Source organism: Manis javanica, chromosome 3 (assembly GCF_040802235.1).
Source record: "Manis javanica isolate MJ-LG chromosome 3, MJ_LKY, whole genome shotgun sequence".
In the NCBI taxonomy this organism is placed as follows: domain Eukaryota; kingdom Metazoa; phylum Chordata; class Mammalia; order Pholidota; family Manidae; genus Manis; species Manis javanica.
The window spans coordinates 65957384-65974978 of NC_133158.1; the positions used below are offsets into that span (position 1 = coordinate 65957384).

A 17595-nucleotide genomic window follows, 5' to 3' on the forward strand; every position below is an offset into this window, starting at 1 on the left:
TTATCTCTTCAAAAGTAAAGTAACCATGGAATAGGATTCAGTAGGGCCTAATGAATGGGCATTGGGTTTTGAACAAGTACTAAGGGAAAATAACATTAAGAAAATTGAAGGCAAATTCCTGTTAAGCACTGAGTTCATAGAACTGTTGGAATAATCTTATGGTGTTGCTATTAGTGATCTAGCTAAACTAAACAACAATAATAACAACAAATAAAAAGCTATACTTCTCACTCTCCTCTCCCTGATTCGATTTAAAACCAACTACCACTATAAAAAGAGCCCAGCAAAGAGAAGGAGTGTGTGTCTCTATTTTGGGTGTATGACCATATATCTTCATTATAGTTCCTCTGCCACACATTAACAGAATTACTCATCCCTGATGTTTCTCAGAGACCACCTTTGTGCATATCTCCATAGCTGTTCTAATAGTGTTACTATTATCTCTTCATTCTGTCCTGTCATTTGAGTTCTTTTTCTTCATGTGTATGAAGAGGCTCTTTCTCTAGTTTCTTTGCAAACATTTACCATTTCACTAGGACAGATGGGTGTTTCTATAAGATGCCTTTTAAAGTGATAAGACAGCAAGAATAGATTTTGAGCAATATTTTATCAGTATTATTGAAAACTTAGCAACTGTATATTCTACATACACTCACAGAAGCTGCATAAAATGCAAATTCTGTTCATGTCTGATCTCTTCTGCATTTATATAGTGACTATTGCTGTAGCATCTCAGCACTTTATATTATTTCCTCTTATTATTATTTACCACCTGATCATTCCAGAGTGCTTTTTACAATCAGAGAATTTCATTAAAAGCCCATTCCCTCACTCTTTGTTTTTCTGCACCCTTGCATGTAAAAATATCAAGCATCTTAGTAGCTCTATCAGATAAATTACAGTAAAAAGAGTGTGGCTGACAGGAGGATGGGAGGAAAACAATCCCAAAGCATCTCCTAAAATCCAGTTTATGTTTTATAGTATCCAGATAATAATAATACAAAAGTATATGTATTAGTGTGAAAAGTTAGCCACTCACTATGCACCTTTATTTTTCATGGCTTCCATCAGTGCAATAATCAGAAATGTGTGGTAAGCAAGGGAAATACTGTCTGCACTTCACTTACAGAGAGGTCTGAGCAATTGCATCTGTCCCTAGGGAAAGCTTGTGATTTCTTATCACTTTTTCAGCTACCTTTAGCCCAGAATTATAGAAGTCAATCCATTTTAAAATCCAAAAAACTACTGCTAAAAATTTTTGACTAAGAAGATAAAGACTTGTTTATAAAAAGGTTCATTGTGATTACAGATGAAAGTGCGTGGTTGGTAACTTAACAGTTTGATTGAATTAAAATCAAGTTCACTCCGGGGTTTCCTTCTCAGCTCTACTCCTTGCTTTCTCTTTGACTCCAAGCTAATTGCATGACCTCTGGTTGACTTGTGCCTCGTCTACACATTCAAAGTGAAATTCAGAAATGAGGTTATTAATCCAACTAAGGTGGGCTATCACATTATTTCTCTATTTCTGTGAAAGAATTTGAGATTTCTAAGTAAAGCAGATGGTAATAAAAACTAACAATTGTGCCCAATCTCCTTTTACCCTTAGACAACAACCCTAAGAAAGTAGATGCCCTAGAATCACCAGGAGGTGATGAGAACCACTTGAAGGGCTTACTAAATAAAACAGATTGCTGGGCCTCACCCCCAGAATTTATGATTCTGAGTGTAGTTTCGGGACTGATAATTTTACATTTATGACAAGTTCCCACGTGATGCTGGTGAGGCCACACTTGTAAAATCACCACACTAAGAGAGATGTAGCTTAAATATAGAGAAGGAAATCGAGACCGAGAGTGGCCTCAAGTCAGGGCAGTGAAGTGGCAGAGTACAGAAGAAAAGCTTCTGACTTGAAATCTCATTGTCCTTGTACTACTCATGTTTTCTGTTTACTTCTGCTTTTATGTGTTGGGTGGCTGTGGGCCGCGCTGAGATCCTGGGTGGAACAGCTTTATAAAGGGGCAATAACTGAATCTTTTCCCCTCGGGTCTAGGAGCTGCTCTTAACAGATCTGTGAAAAGAGAGGAGGAGGTCATTCCAAATTTTAGTGATTAGCATTGGCATGAAGGGCTTTTAAGGCCAGCCTTATACTTCCTCTTTGGAAATGAGAATAATAGACTTGAGTCTTCTATGTGTTCATCCTCCATAGCCTATAGGTAGATAGGAACAGGTTCTCTTTGGTGGACTGATTACCATATTATGCCATGACAATGCTTTGTAAAAATTTCCACATGTGTATTACTTTTCCAGATAGTCATGATGAGCAAGCATGGCAAGGAACACATGGTGGGGCGGGGGAAAACACTGCAAGAGATTGGGAACACTTGGTTTGTAGTGCTGCCTCAGCCTGGCATGCATCCGCTGACCTTCATGGGAGACAGGACAGCGTCCTGCAGTGATTGGTAATCCAGGCTGTGCATTACAGGCACCAGGGGAGCTCTGAAACAGACACCCATGTCTGGGCCCCATACGCGTCTGGGCCCCATACGCAAGAAATTCTGATGTGTTGTTCTGGGGGCAGGGTCTGAGCATCAGTTTCTCTAAGCTTGCCAAGTGATTCTAATGTGTGATCTAGACTGACTGCTGGCCCAGTGGTTAAGAACGTGGGTTTTGAAATCAGACAGATCTGAGCTCATATCTGGGCTCTTCCCCTTAGTTACTGTACAACTTGAACAGTTATTTAATCTCTGTCAGCTTTAGTTTTTTCATCTATAAAAAACAAATAACACTTGCCTGGGAGGATGTTTGTTAAGAATTAAATAAAATGATACATTTAAATGTTTGACATAATTCCTGGTTTGTGGTATAGAAGTATTTCATGTTAGCTGCTGCTTTTATTATAATGCACTTCAGTTCCCTTATCTGTAATGTGAAGAAATGGAGGACAATTATGATATGAAATGGAGAACAAGTATCTTAGAATTCTTTATAGATACTCCATCATCTTATGCACAGTACCCTCACCCTTTCCCTTTCTAAATATACATATTTTGTCAGGAACAGTCTTTAGCAAACTCAATCTTTATTACCATATTTGACCAACTATTACTACTGTGTCCTCTTTCCTTCATATCAACATTGAAAACCTGAAAAATAGGGCAAGTCCTCTGAAATTTCCATATAGTGTAATTGAGGTATGATACATTGTTGACATACAGATTTTAGAAATGAATGGCAAAGCTTTGTAAGCATGTACAAAAACTAACATGGCCCTGCAGATGATTGCTATTTTCTGCCATTGCCCACGCTGAAAGTTCAATCATTGGTAGCTTTCATCACAGAGGAGGAAGGGTGCCCATATCACACTTTGTAAAGATTATCACAATTTAGTAATTCCCTTCATTTTCCCAGATTTCTTAAAGAAGCCTCAGTACACAGATGAGAAGTAACAATTTTTTAAGCCAGTTTGGTTGTCTAAGTTCTCTATCTGGTTTTCTAAGCCTCTTTGCTTGTCTCTCTCTACCTGTGTTTCCTAGATTATACTTTTCAGATCATTTTATATCACCAACTTTAAACATTAGATCCTTTTGGAAAAACACCCCTTATGTCTCCCTTAAATTATACAAGTTATATTTTTGGATGGACAGAGAGGAACTACTTGACTGTCCAATAAAAGTGCAGATGGTTCCATTTTCCTTGACTCATCTCAAAGCACACATTAGTCAGGTCACATGCCTGTTTGGGAATTTTTGCAGTGCTATGTCACTTGCCAAGCTTTGGGGCACATAAAAGACTATTTGCCTGGCTTTTAAGTTTGTGGATCTTACACTGTGCCTGGCATGGAGATAGGAAGGACATTTTTTTTCCATTAAGCTTTTTCACTGTGTTTTGAAAGGAAAAGTTGAAACAGAGTCCCTACTGAGATTTTAACATGTTCCATGGTGGTAACCATAGGAAATAAGGAAACAGAAAATTTTTTGACAGAAGGAAGCCAAGGAGTCCATCTCAGCCTGTCCTCACCTCTCAGATACCAGTTGGATTCCACAATATTATTTTTATCTAGGTGTATATCTAATGCTTTGTATTTCTATAGCTTGTTGTCTTAAAGAAGGGAAACATTGCAACTGATCACCACGAAGAAGATTGCTCTTGAAACCATACAGTTTCTTTTCTGGAAAAATCAATGGAAACATTCATTCAGATGTTAATAAAGCTGAATCATGGAACTTTATAGTTGGAAAAATTCATTTTGATGTTTAAAGGGATTCTCAAAGGGTGTTACGATAGAGCCTATGTAAACTCCAGTGAGGGAGAAAAGCACTTGCTTCACACAAAAATACATAAACACAGAATAATGGCATATTCTTCATTAGATTCAGTGTGCTTAAGTTCTAGTGTACACTGCCCACCCCACCCCCGCCCCATATACATCTTGCATCTTCTCTCTTCTTCCCCTGCCCAACACGTGCACTCATCTCTGGGGATCAAGAATCCTGAAATCTAAACAACTCCCACTTTTGAAAGATTGTATAATGACATTTAAGCCAAAGTGCTCAACAGATTTATAGGCATTCTTCCCTAAAAACTTAAATATGAACATTTTGATGTGTGCTTGTATGGGGGCGTATGTCTGTGTTCTTCCTATCCACAGGGAACATTTTTCAAATAGCCTGGTCCGATAGAGCTTTGTTGAAAATTCACCAGTTCATAAACATCATACCTATACAAATAGTTTCTATTTCCTTTCTTTATATGGACACCATTATGAATGAGATTCTGGAATACCATTTCCCATGGTTACATTCAAATAGTGAAATATAGATAACCAAGTAGTAGTCATGGCTATTAGTCATTTTTTGATACACATTCAACATGGCAGCAGTTATATTTTCTTTCTCATATCCATACTCGCACCAAACCTTAAAATGACTTAAGTAATTTTGAAATTATAACTTTTAAAAAATCTAGCTATTACCAGGTCAGAAAGAGTACTTCACAAGACTTTTATTAACATTGTTATTATTGCTATTTTAAACTGGACCACCACAGATTGCTCCATCTATAATAACAGTAAAACTAAGATTTTCCATAGTGCATGTGAGAAACATAAGCACCATGTACACATAAGTATAAATGAAATATATCAGAGATACAGAGCCCCTAACTTGCTGAAGGAGCAGGTTGAAAGGCAGGATGGTATAGTACTAGAATGCCTCTGCTCTAGTTCAGACTTTGCCACTTAATGAGTTCACCTTAGTTAAAGGATTTAACTTCCTTGTGCATCAGTTCCCACATCTGGCTTAGCACCAATCTATAACCTCCTCCATTTTAATAAGGATCAAAAAAGTAAGGTCATGAAATTATTTTGACGTGTTCAGTAGTATATACAGATATAGTCCATTAATGGTCAAGTTTTAAAAAGGAATTGGGATCAAATTATTGGGGAAGTTCCCTTTTCCAAATGTTGGACACTAACTGAGTGATGTCAAAGTCTTAAAGATTTGCACAGGTTGACAATGAAGTAGAACCAGAAAGAAGGGGCTGGCTTCAGTAGGGCAGTGACAGGGACTATGGTTTTTAAGTTAACAGAAAAAATGGGAGATACTGGTATCTTTGAGGAAGCATCTTACTTGATCAAATGTGATACAGCTCGTAAATTCTCTAGTGTTCAACTCAAAGGATGAACTGAAAGGACTTACTGACAATAGGGAACTGGTGAGATGCTGGGGATTGGGCATAAGACCCTTCAACTTAATTAACTCAAGATGGATTCAAGGGCAGATTCTAGAGTCATATTCTTACAGATTCTGATTCCCTGGTAGTTTTCAGGTGGATCTGTTTCTTCATTCTAACCAGCAACCCTGTTGATTTGGTTGTTGATGGCCTTGAGACCACACTGATTTTTCTGTTGTAGCCATTCTTTGCTCTCAGCTTCAGGGTGTGTGGTTTCTCGTCATGGGCAGAACTGAAGGGGGTACTTGATGCTTTGTAAAGCCCTACAAACAGAACTTTTCATTTGTTTCAATGGAAATTCCACATCTCTGAAATTTTCTCTGCTTGTTCCTACTAAATTTACATGTTTTAGCATTTAGGAACAAATACAGATAGATGTTTGGTTGGATTTTTTACTTAATTGGCAGTATAGGATCTAATCAGAACCGGGAGTCTTTTACAAATTTTATTTTTTGTACTCTATGCATATGTCCAGCTGTCTTCATAAAACTAAAATGAGTTCTAAAAACATAAATGAACAGTTCTATTTAATGTATTTATCATATCTTGTCATATGAGGTCCTGGTACCATCTGATATAACCTCTCTAAAATCCTTGAGTCCATAAATGTAAGCAAGTAACATCCCCATTACTAAGAAGTTTTTGTCATTTGAAAGGAAATCTCTCTATCTTTTTTCACATATACAATTTCCTTGTCATTTTGCATTATAAATAAATAACAAACCAATTTGGCACATGCCTACCGATTAAAAATAAAAGTTGTCAGAGTGAGAGGAGAAAGACGAAAATATGAATTATTAATTATAATATTAAGCAGCACAAAAAAGCATAATATGAAATGATATCACCTAAAAAGACATTTTATCAAAATAAAAATGGGACAATGATACAGCCTTTTTCAAACAATTTACATTGTTGTCCTTTTAATCCAGAAATATATTTCCCATATCTGGTGTATTTATATCAAATTTGTTGAAAAGATAGTCCATTTCAGCTGGTTCTATTAATCTTGTCTTGATAGCTTATTCTCTCAAGCATGATATTATATTACCATCTCAATGTCTTTAGCAGTATTTTTGTTTTCAGTTTTTAACACATTTAGTGCTCATGATGTTGAAAGGCAGGTCCATATCCAGGCACAAGGCAAAAATCCATATATCTGCATGCATCTTTGTAGCAAACCAACTATTTGGTTTTTGTTGCCTACATGAAATATTTTTCACACAGCTAAATCCTTGGGGTCTTATTTAAGAAAAACTGTTGTATCTTAGAAAACCCTGTCCCAATGTCTGCCAACATGGGCTCTAACTTTAATTTATCTTGTCCATGAATTTCTAACTTTGGCTCTTAAAAATGTATCAGCTCATTGTTGCTATTGCCATTATCACCAACCTTTTTTTTAAGCATCCCATCTATATTAGTCTACACAAATGTATTGTCCTCTTAACACAAGTTATTCGATAAAGAAATCAAATACAGTTAAAATTTCTGTTTCTCTTATTTTTCATCCTGTTCTTACTAATGGTTCACATTTGGTCAGAGAACAGCAGTCCTTCCATGTCACTGTCTTGTCCAAATATTCACCCAGAAATGACTTACCTGGCTCCTCTAGTCTTCAAAAGCTGTTCACCAAACTCAGGCTTCCCTTGTAAATCATGGAAGTCTCATGGCCTTCCTTTTTTGTGTGTGTGTCTTCGGGGTTCACTGACTCTCACCATGTATAGCCATTTCATAGCTGTTGTTATCAGCTGCTCTTACGGTGATTTATTTTTAATAACATCCTTTTTTTTTTTTTGCCCAATTCTGATTACATTAGCCTCAATAAATTCTTCTTAATGTTTACTTTTCCGTTGAGTTTTGCTTTTGAAACCACTGAGCAGGAACAAGAAACTAAAATGAGCAGTGACAGAAAAGCAAGTATGGAACTATCAAAATGAAACCCTGCAATCTTGATGATTGGGGTAGAAGGAATGAGAATAGTAGCCAGTAAATATTCTAGAAGCAAAGAAATAGAAATCTAAATAAAACATCATTCCAGAAGGGAAAACACAGTTAATAAATTGTGAGTACAATCAGGTCATAGGAAAAATAAATCAATAACCAAAGAAAACAATTGGCTTTTAGATGTTTAGCAATTTTAATTACAGTTAATAATATTTATTGGAAGTTTTTTTGATGTGCAAGGCAATGTGCTAAGCAGCTTTCATTCATTATTTCATTCATTTCTTATGCAAATCTACGAGGATGAGTTTTTGTTATTTCCTGCATTTTAAAGGAGTGAAAATTGAGGCTTAGGCAATTTAAGTAATCACCCAACCTCTATAGCTGGGACTGTGTAGCCGAAATAGAAACTCAGGTGTACTCTTAACCTTTGTACTATGGTACCTGTTAAATCATAGCCTTTAAAAAACAAATACATTCCTAATTCTGATTTAGCTAGTCCATATAGAGACCATGAAAGACCTCAAATCAATTTATTCTTGATTTATACTTAAGTGTTGTAACAGTTTGAAATGTTTCCATAGCAGAGCATACCATAGTTCAGGTTTTAGAAAACGGATCTTCCCTCAAGTTTGCTGGTTTTATTCTCTGTTGTGGTGGAAAGTCATTTTTGGCTCACTCTTTCTGTAACTATAGATAATGACTGGTTAATGTTAGGAAAAAAATCTTCTGGATTTAATACATTTTGGGTAAATGTTATGTAAGTGAATAAATGTCAATATATGACATAATATAAGCAATGCTTCTTAAATAATTAAAGAGGTTTCCATTGACTTATTTCTTAGTTGCTACTGTTTAAATTTTAAACTATATATATTAAATTCTGATAATCTGACACTCTAAAAATACCTGATAAATTTCATGTCCTTGGTAAATTTAAGACAAGGTGACTTCTTTCAATGTGTGAGGGTTTCACGATAAATAATCTATTCCTCGATGTAAAAATATCATCTTTCTTACACTTGAAAGAATAGTACCTAGTACATGAAATGTAGTTTGGGCCCAGTATATCTGCTATATACAGGGATCTAAACCAGTAGGTCAATAAATTCAGAAACTGAGCAGTCAGGAGCCAGAAGCATGAGAACCATACTGCCTTCAGTTGGAGAGTTCATGCAAGTAATTTATCCAGAGGTTTTTCTTATTTCTTTTAAACAGCATACCCCTGTTTTCAAAGTATATTTTACTGGAGCCTCTGAATTTGAAATAATAAGAGTAGGATTTTATTTTTAAAAATTTATTTTATAAATTCAAATTGTTCTTCTTATTAAATATGATAAAGTCAATTACTAAGAATATGATGGCAAATACACAAAGAAATGGAAACTCAGGACTGGATTATTCTATTGGCTTAAGCTCAGTGTATTTAGTATAGGAATGCAGTACTATTTGGTGTCCAGGAAATCATGAGACACAGATAAATAGTTGCATATATCAACAGTTTTTGTTTTTAAACAGCTCACCTTCTAATATCAGGCCTAATTTGAGGCCCCCTTGAAAACTAATTAACTTTATTGTACATATTTAACTTGTAATAATACATTGGTCCCCAATGTGTTTTAAAAATGTATGTAATACATTTAAATCTGCATGTCATTTTTATCACAATTGAAAATTGATACAAATATTTAATTTTAAAAATTGCATTTTAATTAAATATTTAACTACCCAATCATCTCTTGGTAATTATCTCTTTATAAGCATGGGGACCACGAAGCATAGTTTGAAAACCACTAATTTGGTTCAAGTTTTTAGGAAATAACCTTATTTTCTCTCTCTGGTCCTCTTTTATTTAAGGACAGTTCAACCCTTTGGGGATGCTTTTTCTTGTGGGATTTTGTATATTCGAATTTTTTCTTCAACTCGAGGTTAAACTCCTAAAGGGCAAGAATCTTGATCGTGTTTTTTTGCCTTATTCTGTCCACAAGACTAATCTTGCACATTGTGCATAGACATGAGGTTTGTCCAAAGTCACTTAGTTAGCATCTGTGTACACTGGAGAATTTGAAGAGTCCTAAATATCAATCTCAGCCTTCCTCAATGTTTCTGCTTCCGTTTCTGCACAACTCTGTTGACAACAAAAACAACCCAAGGAATTCTCTGGACTTCACTTTTCAAAGCTTCCAAGATGGGGCTGTGAATTGAAAAAGTATGGCTTTTAGAGGGTGCAACTTTGAAAGACTAAGCTTGGTAGAGTAGTAGTGTAAGGCTCAGAGGCAGATCCCGATGAGCTAGAGCAAAGGGAGGGGGGGAGAGGGCTTAGAGGAGAGAAGGGGGATGGAGGAGGTAAATGCCAGTGCAGAAGAGAGAACCATTTACATGGCAGAGGCAAGGGAGTGCTGATACCATTGCCGCCTTCTCTAGAAAGCTTTGAAGTATACAAAAGAGTGATCAAAAATCAGAATTGACTCTCTGGGCCACACATGAAAAACCAGGTCCAAAGAGAGAATGTTGTGAGCTGTGACACCAACGCCAGCGCATCAGAGCCAGACCTAGAAACCCTTGTAGAGAACCTGGGATACTCCACTGCTTTTCAACTGTCCATCAGGTTTTGGGTGTCCACATAGGCTCAGCCATGAGGGAACCATCTCTTGTGGAAGGCAAAGCCTTATTGAGACCACTGCTTGTTGAGCCAGTGAAGCAACAAGAGGAAATCCAGTAGGCTGTGAATACACAGAACTAGAACTCAGTCTGTGTTTATAAATGAGCAACAATTCCTTCTAACTTATTTGAAAAAAATCACTTTTATAAAATTTGTGTTTACATAAAATGAATAAAATGTCTTGTGTGTATTAGAACATTTTGCTTTTATCTCTGGTAGACCATTTACTTTACCTCCTCTTCAGTGTCTGTTGGAACATTTATTTTATATTCTTCATTCCTGTTGGAGCATTTATGTATGATTTGTTTGTTACTTTTATCAGTTGATCTTGCCCTCCCCATATGTTCATGTCTGAGTGGCCTAGTTTCCCACATTCGGTATGTGATCTCTAGCCCTTCTTAAATATTAATTAGTGTAACTGAATTCCCTCCAGTATTTCTAACCTCAGGCACCTGAATCTCAGTGTTTTTATTAGAACTGATTTGTGCATTTAAAGTCTAACCTGCCTTCTCATCTCCCATCCCCCAAACTTTTCTTGATTACGTAAAGGTCAGGGTACATGCCTGCCTCAGAGAAAGTCTTCATGGGAAAATAAAAGCATTATATATCACAACCTTTCTCAGTTGAAGACTGAGAAATACAAAGGTGTCTTGAAGCTTTGGCAAAGGAAATCACCCAGGGTGAACAGAAAAAGAATCTAACCCTGTCCAGGTGCACAGCTACAAGAGAAAAACAGAAGTCAGGCAGAGCAATGCATAGAGATGAAAGCAAAGCCTCACCTAATCATAGCCCGTTGTCTTCTGCCAGCACAATCAGGCCCATGGACAACACCTTGTTTAAATGTTCTCCACTCTTCCAGCTTGCAGATCTATCTCTGGCCAGCATACCATCTCTGGACACAGTCCGTGATTACACACTAGTGACTCTATTCCTTGAAAAGAAACAGGAAAAAGTAAAATGAGAAGATATTGGAAATAGGATTGGAGAATCATAGGCTAGTGAAAAGAGTTGTCTATAAAATCATCAATTACCACCATTCATATTGAGGAAAAGAGAAAAAAAGGTCAGACAACTGGAGATCTAAAAATTGTTCTGATTTTTAGAAAGTCTGTGGAGGCAGTTTATAAGGGCAAACAGCTTGATGTCGGTCCTGAGCAAAAACATAGAAGGTATTATTAAAACAATTCAGCATAAAGCAATTGTTTGTTCTCTGAGAGAAGCAATGCTTGCTGGAAATGAGTATGGCTGCAGTACAAGCATGTCGGCTGCACAGGATCTAATCTCACCTGGGTTAGATGTTCAGGCAGATTAGTAACTGGTTGAATGACCACACTATTAAGTGCAAACAAATGGCTCGAAGTCATAGCAGAAAGGATTCCTATGGCATATTGCAGGAATATCCTAAGCTTTATCTTGGCCACCATTTTTTTCAATGACTTGAATGAAAGCATATTCATTCGAGTTGAGAATGACATGATTTCAAATGCACAAAAATGTTGTTGAATGAAGTAATCAAGTTCCAGAGACATCTTAAAATACTGGATGGGCTACATCCAACCAGATGAAATTTCTAAAATGGGTAAATATAAGATCTTGTTTTTATATTTTTAAAAGACTGCTCATGAGTGGTATAGGGGAGATATGGCTTAATAAGCTAGTGCAATAAATCTAAACAGAGGAACTCTTCAGGGGTAAGTGACCAGTATGGTAGAGAATGAAATATGTGATGTGAGGAATGGTTAAGGGAACTGGGACTTTTTTTGGAAATTCACAAGGAAGGAATATGATAACTGTGTTCACATATATTCAGAACTGTCACATAAGAGATAAATTATGTTTCTTTCTGTGTCTCCAAGTAGAACACAAGGCAGCAATGAGATATACAAGAAGAAAATATTCAGACCAATATGAAAAATGACTTTTTAACATTCTTAAATGCTCAAAAGGTAGAAAACAGACAAGGAGGAAAGAATACTGGTCTGGTGGACAAACCTAGGTTAAATCTTGCTTATGTCACTTGCTGAATCTGTGTCTTGGGACATTTCTCAAATCTCCCATAATCAGTTTCTGTACCTATGAAGTAGATTTAATCAGTTCCTACCTTGCAAGTTGTTATGAGGACTTTAGTGCCTGCATTAGTTTGCTAGGACTGCCATAACATAGTACTACACAGAGGCAACAGAAATTTATTTCTCCATTTTAGAGTCCGGAAGTCCAGAATCAGGGTGTTTGCAGGGTTGGTGTCTTGTGAGACCTCTCACCTTAGCTTGCACACCTTCCTACTGTGTCTTTTCACCAGGCTCTTCTCTGTGTGCATCTATCTCAGTGTCTCTCCCTCTTTTTATAAGGACACCAGTCCTATTGGTTTAGAGCCCCACCTTTATGACCTCATTTAACCTTAATTACCATTTTTAACAACTCTCTCTAGATAGTCACACTGGGAGTCAGGGCCTCAACATGTGAATTGGGGTAGGGAGCGATATTCAGTACATAGCAGTCCCTGATATCAACAAATATTAATACTGTAAGACTAAAGTGTTTAAGCATTAACTACTTTACAGGGATGTTTTATAGGGTGGTCAAGCCTGAGATAAATAATTATAATATATAATTTTAATGAACTCTCACACTAATATTGTGTCATTACAAAGTAAAGTCCCCAGTATAGCATCAATTCTGAAATTCTGAAATTTCTGTGAGAATGCTGAATGACAATGTAGTTGTTCAAAACATAAAGCCATCTTCTTTCAATAAATAATTTAATTTAATATTCAAAAATTCAATTGAATTTCACAAATATTTACTTATATACTAGACCTTCCTTAACCTCTGCAGCCCAATTCCCAAGATGCTTTCCAGCAAAATCTCTATCTCTTTTGTGGGAAGACAGTGCTTGACAATCCTTTAAATGCTCTAAGTCAGAAGTTGTGCCAACGTTAAGTGGAGGGAGAGTATAACTATCTTAACATGAAACAGATAAATTGCACAAGTAAGTGCATGTAAAAAGTAAAAATGAAAAAAAGTTTGGTGATTTGGTGAAGAGGTTTCAAAGTCTGAATCTATAGCTTGGGATTTTGAGCCCAAACAATAAATGGGTAGTTAATTTTGTTCATACACCCTCTGCTGTTATTCCTCATTTTAATGTTTATATGTTTTGGCCACTTACTTAGAAATAGTTTCAAGTTGAGCCTATGCCAGAATCTAACCTTTGAGATTGGTGAGTCTTCTGGTTTGCCTTTCTTGTAATAAGTATTTTGGTGGAAATGTGGCCATATTTTCTCTTGTGTCTGTGGGTAGTTGGAGTGACTTTTAAGTCAGTATTCTAAGTCAATGAAATAACACATTCTCTGCTTTTTCTCTTGACAAACTATATAATAGTATAAGGATGCACATCTCAAGGTGTACCATTTTTGCCAGGCTAACTAAATGCAAACAAAAAACCGAAAACTAATAGTGGTTATAGCGCTTGGCAATTGAACAAGCCGCCTTTGAGAGAGACAGTTACTCTAATGAGACATTTACAACAGAGAGTCTAATGTACAGTTTGATGGAAAGAGCATGGTGTCTCTAGCTGGATTATAGGCACTCAAGTCCTAGCTCTGCCATTTGTGACCCTGAGCAGGCATCATATTCTCTGAGCCTATTTCATGTTATGTAAAACTTTTATTTAGGCTTCTTTTCAGGTCTGTACAAAGTTTGACCCAATGTGGATATTTAGTACAGATTAATTTATTTCCTTCTTCTCTGATCCTTAATTTTTTCACCTTCTGATGGGTATAATATTAATACTTTCCCTACTTACCTATCCCACAGGATTTTTGAGACAATCAAAAAATATGATGTTTGTGAAAGTGCTTTATAAACTGTAAAGCACTACACAAATGCTATTTCTTTCTTCTTATGAGTGGATGGGGATGCTTAGCTAGAAATGGAATTGGGACCAGCCAGGAATTAATGTTGATACTGTTTCCTAAGAGACGTTAGAGACCTCATGTTTTTGTCTATTTAAATTGCCTGAACTGATCTGTAAAATGAAGATCTTTAACAAGAGGTATTAAACTTTATTGTCTATTTTTCTGTGGCATTTTCCAGGGAGCTTAGGAAAGGTTTTTCTTTCTTTTTTTTCCCTTGTATTATTGGGCTGCTGTCTGTTCTTGAAAATCCTGAGACAAATTCTTATCCTTTGTAACTATGGGGATCTGGGCACATGGTGCTTACTATCATTATTTCTGTTGTACTTGTAGTAAGCATTGTTATCATTATTAATTATACTTTGTAATTATATAGCTTCTTGTTTTAAGGAAAGATAAATGGCTAGGAAATAAGCAACCAATATTGAGATATTTTGAAGTTTTGAATATTTTAAATGTACTTTTGACTCTTTTTCATGAACTCTCCATAAATCTTGAATTTATTTTTGTCTGCCATTGAAAATAAAGTATTAACTTGTGAAATAGGACCCTTAGAGTCATGCATGAGAACATGCTATCACAGCATTTCATGTCCTTTCTTAAAAATATTTAAAAATATTTCCTAAAGTATAGTTACTCTATAGTGGAAGCTTGTTTTGGAGAAAGACTTTGAAGCAAGGAAGTGGGGATGCTTAACCAGTGACCCATGCCTAAGGATGGGTTCCCCTTGCTCACTCCTGATTGCTTGTTGAAAAGAAAAGGTTGAATGATGGTAAGTTGAAAATAGTTTGTGGATTCGGGGGCAGGAAATTAAGTGTAACCCAAGTAAAAATGTCCAGCACAGATTGATAGAAGCTCTCTGGAATAAAGCATCCACCCACCTTCTTCAAACTCGTGGCTCCATTATTTTCAATTCTTGAATATCCTTAATGCTGATTAGGTCTTCTTTGAGTTTCCAGGCTGGAAAGCCTGTGGTCCTTTGGACCATGAGTCTCCTCATTCTTAAATTAAGGACCTGAACCCTTAGAGATTAGGAGGTCAACGTAACCATTTATTTTTAGGTAATCTCCATATAGGTTCTTCTCTGACTTGGTATAAAAGTGGGGAAGGAATATTGCAAGAAATAAAGAGGGTATTCAGTTACAGGCATACCTGAGAGATATTGAAGGTTTGGTTCCAGATCACTGCAAAAAATAGTGAATATTGCAATAAATAGAGTCAAATGAATTTTTTGGTTTCCCAATGCATATAAAAGTCATGTCTACACTATACCATAGTCTATTAAATGTATGTCTAAAAAATCTGTACATACCTGAACTTAAAAACACTTTATTCCTAAAAACTGCCATCCATCATCTGAACTTTCAGCAAGTTGTAATCCTTTTGCTAGTGGAGGGTCTTGCTTGAGTGTTCATGACTGCCAACCGATCAGGGTGCTGGTTGCTGAAGGTTGGGGGTCTGTGGCAAGTTTTTTAAGACAGTGAAAATTGCTGCATTCACCAACTCTTCCATTCATGAATGATTTCTCTGTAGCATGCGATGCTGTCTGACAGCATTTTACTCACAGTAGAACTTCTTTCAAAATTGGACTCAACCCTCTCAAACCCTCCTGCTGCTTTGTCGACTAAGTTTATGTAGTATTCCAAATCCTTTGCCATCATTTCGATAGTCCTCCCTGCATCTTCGCTGCAAGTACTTTATCTCAAGAAACCTCTTCCTTTGCTCATCCATAAGAAGCAATTCCTCATCCATTAAAGCTTTTTCATGAGATGATAGCAATTAGTCACATCTTCAGGCTTCATTTCTAAGTCTAGTTCTCTTGCTATTTCACCACTTCTGTAGTTATTTCCTCCACAGAAACAATGAATCCCTCAAAGTCACTTATGAGGGTTGGAATCAACTTCTTTCATACTCCTGTACATGTTGATGCTTTGACCTCTTCCCATGAATCATGAACACTCTTAATGCCATCTAGAATGGTGAGTCCTTCCCAGATGGTTTTCAATTTACTTTGCCCAGATGCAATAGAAGAATCACTATGTAGCCACAAGAAAGCCTTAAGAAGTATAATTCTTAAGTAATAATACTTGAAAGCTAAAATGATTCCTTGATCCATGGGCTGCAGAATGTGAGGTTAGCAGGCATGAAAACAATATTCTTCTCATTGTCCATCTTAATCAGAGCTCTTGGATGACCAGGTGCATTGTCCATGAGCATTCCTTTTAAAAGGAATCTTTTTGTCTGAGCAGTGTGTCTCAACAGTGGGCTTAAAATATTCAGTAAACTATGTTGTGAACAGATGTGCTGTCATCTAGGATTTGTGGTTCCATTTATAGAGCATAAGGAACAGTAGATATAGCATAATTCTTAAGGACCCTTGGATTTTTCAGGATGGTCAATGGTCAAACCATCAGCTTCAACTTAAATTCACCAGATGTATTAGCCCTCAAAAAGAGAGTCAGCCTGTCCTTTGAAGCTTTGAGGCCAAGCATTGATTTCTCTTTCCTAGCTATTAAAGTCCTAGATGGCATCTTCTTCCAATAGAAAGCTGTTTCATTTACATTGAAAAATTTTCTTTTTAGTGTAGCCACAGTCATTAATCTTACTAGATCTTCTGGAAAACTTGCTGCAGCTTCTACATCAGCACCTGCCACTTCACGTTGTACTTGGATGTTACAGAGATGGCTTCTCTCCTTAGTCCTCAGGAGGCAACCTCTGCTGGCTTCCAGCTTTTCTTCTGCAGCTTCCTCACCTCGCTCAGCCTTCATAGAATTGAAGAGAGTTAAGACCCTGCTCTGAATCAGGATTTGGCTTACGGAAATGGTGTGGCTGGTTAGATCTTCTATCTTGACCACCAAAACTTTTTTCCTATTAGGAGTAAATCTGTTTTGCTTTCTTATCATTCATATGTTCACTGGAGGAACACTTCTAATTTCCTTCAAAAACTTTTCCTTTGCATTCACAACTTGGCTGACTGTTTGGCACAGGAGGCCTAACTTTTGGCCTCTCTTGACTTTTGACATGCCTTCCCCACTAAACTCATCATTTTTAGCTTTTGATTTGAAGTTAGAAACATGTGACTCTTCCTTTTACTTAAGTATTTGAAGGCCTTTATAAGTTAGTAACAACCAAATTTCAATATTGCTGTGTCTCAGGGAATAGGCCTAGGAAGAGGGAGAGAGACAAGGAAGGGCCAGTCTGTGAAGCACCCAGAAGATATACGACATTTATCGCTTAAGTTCACTGTCTTAAATGGGCATGGTTTGGGAAACCTCAAAACATTTAAAACAGTAGTATCAAAGATCACTGATCAGAGATCAGCATAACAAAAATAAAAATAATGAAAAACTT

The 17595-nt window shown here is 36.6% G+C and overlaps 1 protein-coding gene across 27 annotated transcripts in view; it reads left to right on the forward strand.

The window, feature by feature from the left end:
• Positions 1 to 17595, forward strand: part of ZBTB20 (zinc finger and BTB domain containing 20) — an 832086-nt gene that overhangs the window by 396442 nt on the left and 418049 nt on the right. The gene's annotated exons all lie outside the window — the stretch shown is intronic.